The sequence below is a fragment of the Pygoscelis adeliae genome, unplaced genomic scaffold (assembly GCF_000699105.1).
Source record: "Pygoscelis adeliae isolate BGI_AS28 unplaced genomic scaffold, ASM69910v1 Scaffold34, whole genome shotgun sequence".
In the NCBI taxonomy this organism is placed as follows: Eukaryota; Metazoa; Chordata; class Aves; order Sphenisciformes; family Spheniscidae; genus Pygoscelis; species Pygoscelis adeliae.
Window position 1 is genome coordinate 2805715 of NW_008824658.1, and position 10328 is coordinate 2816042.

Sequence of the window (10328 nt, forward strand, 5' to 3'; positions counted from 1 at the left end):
GGGAGTTACACTGAAGACCATGAAGACAGGGAAGCATAACGGGCCTGGTAAAAGTCCAGAGCACTAGGAAACATCTCCTGGGCCAAGCAGATGTGGCTGCAGATGTGAAAGCAGCAGTCAGTGCAAGCAGCAAAGCAATCTGTTCTGGTTTTGAGAAGTAAAACTAAAGCTCCTCAGTTTGGCAGCATTGAGCAGCGGTTGGCTGGGGCAGTAGCAGGAGTCTCACCTCAGACATTAACTTGTGAGACACTAACCATTTTCCTGCAGTCAAAGGTTGCTTATCTTTAGTTGCCCACATGGCAACCTTCGCTCAGCCCAGCCCCGCTCCCTGGCCTGCCTGCCGTTACAGAGCCACCATGCACAGGCAAGCCCGGCGCTGGCCCCAGGAGCCTTGTGCCGAGGGATTTGTGGCTGCCTACAGGCAGGACAAGTTTTAGTAACAGCGTAGGGTCAGATCACATCTGTGCAAAACAGAGCAATGTAGTAATGAGCACTGAAGGGAAGAAAACCCACCATGCTATTTATAAGCAAGGAAGACGTGTCTAAATCACCATCATTCCAGCTGCTGTGCCATGGGAGACACAAGCTGTAGCTGGGCTCCCAGCCTGTAGACATAGTGAGCATTTCTTGCCTTCCACATGTCCTTTACACAGATGTGGTTAGTGTGAAACTCATCATTTCCCATATAAGTTATTATCCTGCTTTTAGCTCTGTGGCCAACAAAAATAAACCACAACCCCCAGCTTTTTCATAGCCTAGAAGCACAGCCAAGCATACGATAAACTTACGAAAACCCCTCACAAACCCACACAAGGGTAGAGAGGGGTTGGGGCTTGAAGTTACGCAGGTGGTGAGGTAGAAGTTTGCTGCCTGGATGGTCCCAGTCTCTGGGACCTTGTGGAGACCCACTTCTCTGATCTCCAGAAGCCTGACATAACCCATCTAATAGCTTCTGTTCTTCCTTAGCATCAGGAACAGGCTTAGTCAACCAGGCAATGTGAAGAAATGCCACAGGAGGAAGTGTCCACAGCTCAAATGCTGTCTTACAAATAGCCTCTTCTGTCCAAAGGACTTAGTTGTGTCCCAATAGCAGGTGGGGCAGGAATCGATTTGGTGCAACTTCAAGTGACCTTTCTGCCAGCAGCACGAGGAAAGGCCTGTTCCAGTGCGGAGGCCCAACGTTCAAAAAGGTCTCGGTGGTTCTGTGCTGAGCGTTTCCAGCTGTGTCTCCCAGTGGCCAGGACTGCTGTAGGCTGCGCAAGGTCAATTCGCAGGTGTTTGCTCGCTCGCTCATGTGTGGCGTGGAAACCGTGGCTGAACTTGCAAAGCTGGTTCGAAGTTCAGAAACTTGACCGCTTTGTTCTTTCTCCAGAGTGAGTCAGTTTGCTATCAAACCAAAAGCATTTTTCCACATAAGGTGGAAACAACTTCCGCATCTTGGAGCAGGAGGAGCCTTCCAGAAAGCTGTTGTGGTGCTACACTAGGTCTGGTGTTCATTAGGGACCTGATGCAATGCCTAGTGGCATCTGCATTTAGGAAGGGCTGCTCCCTTCTCAGTCTCACCTTTTGGAAGATGTAATTTGATTTATTTCTCGCTGAGTTTAATTCTACTGAATATTTCTCTAGCTGTTACTTGGGGAACACTGAAACGATATTTGAAGGAGCAAGCTTCAGTCTAGATTGCTCAAGACAGTGAGACACTGATGGATACAGACTGGTCCATCTCCTTACGGAGCAGAGCCACCAGCTGCCTTCTCTTTAGAGACTTGCTGTACGAGAGGGGGGGAAAAAAAAGTCTCTTCAGACCAGGAAAGATGCCTTCTTTTCAAGCTGGCATGAATTTTTCAGAAGGTATTTTTTTTCAGCAGTTCCCCATGCTGGTGGTTTCCTGAGAGCGTGCACCTCACTTCTACTGGGAAACACAGAGCAGAGCTCTATTGATAAAGAAAAAGCAGCCCAAGGCAATAGATGGGGTTTTGCTCTCAGCTGATCTTCGTTCCTTGTCATGCAGTGGAAATTTTGGTCATTTTTTGGTTGGTTGAACGTTGACAACTGTTTGCTCTTTTCTACAATGCTGTAATTGGGCAAGAGCATCATCGTAGTGTGTCTTCTGTAACCGTTTTGCTGTTGCCCAGGTGCTGCATTTTGAGACATAATGAGCAGAGGGTGGTATTTTAATGTAACCTAATCCCCAGAAACTAAAGCAGATTTATAAGTGAATATATTCCTGCAGAGACCATCTCAGAGAGCTGAGAGCTAAAGCAATGTGCTCCCATTAAGCAATGCATTTTGTGATCTAACCATGCAAGTACACAGCTTTCTAAATCGTCATTTTTCTGTTGGTCTAAACTTAAAATCCAAGTGACAGTCCCTCATGAAGGAAAAAAAAAAATCCCAAACCAATTCCAGTTCCTTTGGCTCCATTCTATTGTCATTTTTTTCACCAACATTCCTTTAAAAAATTCTGTAATCTATTATGAATGCATCACTTTTTATATTCATATATCCATTCAATATTTAGAGTCTCACAACATCTCCATAGAATGCTTTCAGATATTTTGAGAATTCTAGAAATGGTGCTTTACCAGTACTCAAAGGGTTTTATGTTTTATTTTATTACGTAATGCATTTAATGTCTTATTTACTCACCTACAATGCACAGTATTAGTTATGTTCGTCTGAATATCTATATGCAACTTCCATTCACTTACATATGCCTTAACAGAAATTGCAATAAATAGCCATTTCTTGTATATTAAAAATGTATATACAAATTAGAATCTTTAATTTTATAATTTATTAAATTCAAATGTCTGTGTTCTTTTGCAAAGTGTTTGACTATTCCCTGTGCCTTTCTCATTGAAGTAACGTTAGGCAGAGATGCTCGGGGAGGAAGAACCAGCATCTTCAGACTCAAAACCAATTCCATTTCTAAAATTTTATCTTAATGAATTGAGATTGGGATACTTGCTGCCAAAGTCCTACGTCCTTGTTACAACATCCATTATCCAAGGCCAAATATCATGAAGTCACTGGACCAAAACCTCAGTTAACAGCTGCACGGAAATTAATCAAACTCACTTAGACCTGCTTGAGGCTCTCAGCCTTTACATTCGGCTGAAATCCATCCTGGTCCGTGTATCACCTCCTTAAAAGGCTCAGTTATTTGGGCTTCTATTCAGGACGGATGAGCAAATTTCTCTTTGCATGTTCTCTTGATAAAATAATTGCTCCTTTCCATGAAATTCTTTTGCATACATTTTCCTGCCATATCCTGCACGCTCGTAGCCAGGTTCCCTTTAAAGCATAGTTGAATCTCTCCCATCTAATTGAAGTTTGTTGCTTGAGGATTCGAAAGATCCACGCTTACCTTGATTATGCAGTTAGCACCACGCAGTGCATTCAGGTCCAACATGTTCTTTAATCAGGTAATGAACCACCTCAGCATTTTCAACACCAAAAAGACATTTACTTGAATGCCCTGACAAAACAGCGGAGCAGCCAAAACCTGGGTTTCATTTCATGGGACAATTCGTATAGTATCTAATTTACAGCTGTGACAAGGGTTTTATTAAATTGGCTTTTGCTTTCCCAACCCAAAGATTTGGAGATTTTGAGAGTGGCCATGGGAAAGGTTCTCATGTCCATACCCCAGACACGAGAAGCACCCATGGTGGGTTCAAACACATCCAACACCCCTCCCTCCCCCCAGTCTTCCTCTCTCTGTCTGAAATGCCTAAAGATGACAATTACAGGAGGCCATCTCTTCCTCTCCTGGCCTACATCAGCTTTTTAGCCCCTTTGCATCTATTCTTCAGACTTGGGCAAAACCTGGTGCCCATGTGGGAGCCTGGACAGACGTACACACATGTACACACGGCCCCGCAGGGGCGGCTCTGGCCCCTCCAGGTGTCAAAGCTCCTGAGCATCATTTCCCTGGCATGGGGGTGATGCCGAATGCAAAGAGAAGCAACAGAATTTTTTTAACTTAAAAATCTACCTCACCTCTAAGGGGAAATACTGTTGTGGGCCCCTGGGCCCTGCTGGGGGACCGTCACTGCTTCGGAAAGCCCACGACAGCTTAACACCTCTTTCTCCAAGCATATTTGAAGACGAAAGCAGGTACCTGCCGTGGGGCTGGATGTGCCTGGGAAGCCATGCTTTGGGAACAGCACCGTGAATGTTTGCTCCAGGAGCCTCATCCAGTTGAAGGCGTTATGCTCATGCCCCCAAAATCGAGTGGCCCAGCTCAGGTCTCATGGCAGATAACCAATTTCTTCTAGGAAGCCTGGTGCTGCAGGGAGTGCAGGATCACAGCGGGTTAAACAGCGCTGAGTACATCACTAACTGGGATTCATTTACCCAGCTCAATGCAGTGTGTGCATTAAAGCAGAAGCTCTCTGGCAGTGGAAGGAAAGGAAACGTTATCCTAAAAGAGAGAAGCTGCAGGGAGAATGTTCTGTCTCGTTCACATAGACCATGTCCGTACAGTATCCTACTCCCCCGGCATCCACAAACACCAAATACTGGTGTTTTGCCTGTTCCTGAACACAAAGCCATGCCTGGCTCCGTGCGTCCCCACAAAAGCAAACCCACCATGTGTGATACGTTGGCAGCAAGCCATAAGCTAAATGCCAAAACCATGCATTGCACTGCAGGATGGGCCTCAACATTTGCAACCTCCGTCTTCTGTGCCTGAGGACCCCACCCTGAAGAGGTGCTGAGAGGAGACCCCACTGTCTTCATGGGAACCATTGCTCTGGCCTTGGAATACATAAAATTGGCCCATGCCCTGCTGAGACTGTAAGGGGGCTGGTGCTGGGCATTGTTGGGGGATCAGCTTTTTGATATACAGCATGAGTTAATTTATGGTGTGTGCGTACACTCCCCTTTGTCGTGTGCAAGGGGATCCCTTGTTCACACACACAGGCAGTCACAGGCGTTGCAGGATTACCTGGAGGGCAGCTGGTTCAACAAAGACAGGAGGAATGGGTTAGGGATGGAGTTTCCCAGCAGAGACCCTCCAAATCCACTTGCAACCCCACTACCACCAGTGAGAGGTAGCTTGGGCAGAGCAACAAGCCTGTGCTGGTAAACCAGAGCCTCCCTCAGCACATACTCATGTCTTGGAAGAAGGACTTACAGCTTGGTGGTACAGAAATGAGCAGAGTCGGGGAATCCCATGGCTGGCTCTGCTGAACGCGCTCTGAAAAAAAAAAAAAAAGAAAAGCAGTTCAAGGAGCAATTCCACTTGGCTTTGCTCTTAGGGGCTTAAAAAATGGCGCAGAGCCCTTCTGGGGACTGAATGTCTGTAAAGCCCACTGGAGGGGGGTGTGTGTGTGTGCATGTGCAGGGGGGTGTGTGTGCGCGTGCACTCTCCTCCTGTGCGCTCTCTCCCCCTGCACCCCTCCTCACCACCCTTCCACAATCCCTCCTTCGTTAGCAGCTTTCCAAAGCCAAGCAGGGACCGAAGTGATGGAGCCACAGAATGACATCAAGTGCAAGCGCCCTTCTTATCATCACAGCAAGCAGCAGAGCAGGATGACACATGTGGGAGAAACCTCATCATAGTTAATCTGCTGGGTTTTATGCTTCATCAGCAGAGTGCTCCCACCAGCCTTACGCGATGAAATTGCACTTTGCATCCGTGCTACCCTGAGTAGAGCTTGGGTTCCCGGCAGACCGATGATGCAGGACCCAGTCACACTGCTTTGCCTCTCCGGGTGCAGAGTTTCTAGCTGAGTTACCACTAGATGGTGGCACGGCACAAGAAGTACGGTTATGAAACGGCCGCTGGCTTTTGGTATCAGGGTGAAAAAACCCTCGATCAGGTGAGAAGGGCTCCCTGCACCCCAGTGTTGCAGGAAGGACCAGATGGAGAAAAACCCACTCAGCTCAATCCCCACCGCAGCGTGAACATATTCGAAGATGCTTTTGCTTTGGTCTGAAGAACAAGCATGAAGCCTGAAGGAGAGAAATGGAGACAGCAGCAGCAGTGGAGAAATAGAGCCGTGATCAGCCCCGCCACCCAAACCACAGAAAATAGTTCAGGAATTAAGTTACTTTCTGGGAGTGCTATTTCTGTGATTAAAGAATTGTTCGTGCAACAAAAGTCGTTTATGGCAGGTTTACTCGAATTGTTTGGGTCCTTTGTGAGCTGTGCCGGGGGGTCTGCGGGACTGACCGGCACAGCTTCCAAAATAAAATTGATCTCCATATTTAAAGGATGGAGATCCCAGGGCCTGAAAAATGAAAGCTGGACTTCTGTGCAGTTGAAGTCTTCAGAGGAAAGGGAAGCAAATGTGGCTTTCCTGGGAGCTGAGCAGCCACCCACTCTTCTGCAGGGCACGTTTGTACTCTAACCTTGGTCCATCTGGGTTTATTTTCAGCACAGGGAGAGGTGGGACAGTAGCACGGCACGTTAGACCCCTTTCCCCTGACAGCACTGCCAGATGGGGGTTTGGAAAGGAGCTACGCAAGCGAAGTGCAGTTGTCCTGCAAGGCCTGACCGGCAGGAAACAGCCTGTTGCTCGTAATATGTAACGGCATTTGCACAGCTCGCTGCTTCCCTTGGTAGAGATTTCTAAGACTTTCCAGCCACCGCCAGCGTCTCCGGGCCACCCTGACGGGTTCTGGCTTCAGGCAGCCGCTGCGAGCGACTCGGCACCCTGAGGGACCCTGGGTAGGAGAAGGCTTTCAGGTGATGGCAGGACAGTGTCCTCACCGAGCCCCGCCACGATCGACAGCGCTCAGCTTTCCAGCCTCTTCGTGGGGCATGTCCAAAAGGGACGAATCTGCATCGGCATTCAGGCACTTTGGGACGGTCAGGTGTTCTGGTGGGTGTGCATTTCTAGAATCTAAAATGATGTATGGAAAAATGCCTGCATACAAAGAGACAATGTAGCCTTATGCAGACCAGTAATAATATAAATTAAAAAATATCTATATTATTTCAGATAAATATCCAGGGCTGGATTCCCAGGAGAGGTCGCCAGTGAGCAGCCACCACAGTCTGCACTTTCTGACACTTCAGATTACTTTAAAAAGTCCACACCGGCACCAAGCTCTCTGCGGTCATGGGCAGCCAGTGCCGATGAGAGCCGGGCTGACGAACCCGTGACACCGGCATGTCCTAGAAACTCCCAGCGAAGGCTCCCTGGAGTCATTTTCCAAGCTTTATTGAAACCCCAGGGAAACAGAGTGCCTAAATCACTCCGAGCCTTTTCAAAGCTTCCCGAAAGGACTCCACCCGTGTTCCCAGCTGGACAGAGAGCTCAGCTCCTGCAAACAAGCCTTGTGCTAAATGATGATGAGCTGCAGTAACCCAGTCCTCCAGCAACTAGTTCCTCGCTTGCAAAAGACCCAGAAACACCTGGTAATTTCCAGAAAATCTGTGTGCATCCATTATAGTGTTTGTACAAGTAGCTGCCACCAGTTACCGTGTGAGCTGCAGCCAAGGCAACAGCTGTGGGTGTGACATTTCTAACCCAGCTCTGTCTGGTTAACACGAGAACAGCTCATTAGTGTTTCATGGGAATATCTTTGCTGTGTACCGAGGCGGCTGCTTGCTGTAATGCACGGGAGGTTAACGGGCTGGGGGATGTAATTAGAGAACACAAATCGTCTGGAATCTGGCACAAATTGGGTCAAACTGTTTTCCTTTCCTGAACTTTTAATGACAAACATGCAAGAGAGAAGCAGCTTGCTGCACCGAGGCTTGGAGGTGCTCAGGGTCACCCTAACCCCGTACCCCGTACCTGGCAAGAGCTAACGCTACAGCAAAGCCCGGCATTAACGCCGCTCCCTTCCTATCACCCTCTCACATGTTTTTAAATACTGGCTTGCAGCACGGGAGCGGGGTGGAAGCCTTTTCCAATCATGCACCAGTCACAATATTTGCTAGTTTACCAAAAAGCCTCGTTTCTGCAGGCAGGAGTGCGGCAGGATAGCGTGCGCGGGCCGATGGCCATCCCGTTGCAATGCCGGTGCCTTTGGGTGCTGCAGCTGCTCTGGAAAGAGGCGAGGGCAGAGATGGGCAGAGGCAGAGAGCTGCCAAGCAGGGTTAAAAACTGCTTAATAAAAAGAAAAATAAAGTAAAAAAAAAAAAAAGAATTTACAGTTCTACCGGTTACTGGGGAAAACTTGAAACTGGCACCCTGAAAGTCCCTTGGAGACCTCGTAATCAGGAAGTGAAGGGAATGGACCTTCGGTTCAGTGTCTTTCTGACCCAGTTTTGGCAGCAGGCACAGCCTCCCAGTGCGGGAGCTCCAAAACTGGGTTTTCTTTCAAACTGGGATTTTGCTACTGCAGCCCCGGGCAGCGAAACCTGCGTCCCAGTGCCCAGGGCTCAGCTGTGTCACCACAGGCACGAGCAGAGCAGCAATGTGGCATCACTGAGCTGTCACATCGGTGCCACCAGGTCTGGCCTGCATCCAGCCGGTGAGCTCAACACAGCTGCCCAGCTCCCCTGGCACCCTCGGGGGTATCGGTTTGCCAAACGAGGCTGGAGGAGCTTTTACTTTTTTACCTTTGCTGTACAGACTCATTACGTTGGAAAGCTTCCTCCCCGCCCCGCCCCACCAAATAAATATTCCTTGCAATATTCCAAAGCAAAATTTATTTATGAAGCAGCCTTGGCAGCGCTCGTGCCCCGTCAGGTGGGCGCTGGCTTTCGCCACCAGCGCTGCCGCCGGCCCCAGTTTGGCATTAAGAGTATTTTTCCTGAGAATACCCAAAATGGGAGTTGACTTTGGTATCCGTTTAGGGCTCCCAAAGATTAATTGGTTTGTTTATCCGAACAGCAACAAGCTTCAAAATTGCCCAAAGGAGAGCCGCCTGTTACACTTGTGCAACTCCACTGAAGTGTTTCAATGCAAGGCTTTCCCCAAAACTGGAAGCATTCAAAAAGAAAGCTAACAAACAGAAAATCAAACGAAAACTAACTCTACAGCATTTAGATCTCAGACGCTCAACCAAGCCTTGCAGAACTAATAACTCGTGTTTTCCTTGGCAGCTTGGGCACCGCTGCTCTTGCTGTTTTCTTTTGCTATTAATCCCATTTGGTTACGGTTTTCGTGCACTCAGGAATGCTGATTCACCGCGCTCTCTCGCGGGAGTACAAGTACAGGAGACCGGGATGGTTTAACCAGAGCCATCCTCAGAAGGGCTTGGAAGAAACCTACGGCAGTTTTGCGAAGAGACAAACAAGCGTTCAAAGGTGCATCTTTTTTTTTTAATTAACATTTTTTGAGCAACTGCTTGATGAAGGAGGGAACTGGACGGCTGTGGCTGAAGTAAAAAAAAGAGGTATTGCTGTAAATCATATTTGGTTAATGATAGCTACTTTTTAAGCTGTATCTGGCATTTTTAAATTTATATTTTAATCTTCATATCATCAAGAATGTAAAAAAGATGATAGAGAACAAATCATTTATACTGGGGTTATCTGAGTAATTCCAATCACAGTGATTCGAACAAATGTGATTTTCCTTCAGTAACACCAGACACCTGGAAGAAACTAATTTCAATAGACAGAAGGGATTCTTATTGCAAACCCATATTTTTAGTGTAGTTTCATAAAGAAACACCTTGCCTAACCACATTTTGTGAGGACCTTGATCATTTCAGAGGCTCTTGGGCAGCTTCTCAGCGCGGGGCCCGAGGTCTCCGCAGCCCCGTCCTCCCGGGGGAGGCTGCCATATCCCGCCAGACACCACTAAAACCATGCAGAGGGATGATGATATGGGAAAGCTTTAGGGGGGCTCTGACCCTGCTACACACCCAATAACCCAACCCCGAGCCTAATTCAGTTGCCCTCGCAGCCACTGCTGTCCCAGGTGGGGTGGCCACAGCCAGCCTGGCGCCTTGCATGGCCCCGGTTCTACTTGCTCCATCAGACCAGGCGGCCTTTGAGGAGAGGTCTCCAGCCGGGAGGAGGGACTTTCCAGGGGAGGGAAACGATCTTGAAGAGTTTTATAAAGAGAACGTATCCATGCCCATCTGCATGTACGGAAATTTTTTCCAGATCAGTGATTTTCCTCATGAAATGGCTTTCCCAAGCTTTATACTGCAGCTGCTTAGAGTAGCTGGGGTCTGAGGTTGTTTTTTTTTTCTATTTGATGGTAATTATGGTGCCTGCATCAAGAAGGAGAAATGTAAGATCTAAGCTGTTACTACAGCATGATCCCAGCTGATCATTGCTGTTAGCAAATTTAACGCATGAAGGTTGAGGGTCATTTCATAGAATCATAGAATAGTTTAGGTTGGAAGGGACCTCTAAAGGTCATCTAGTCCAACCCCCCTGCCCTGGGCAGGGACATCTGCAACTA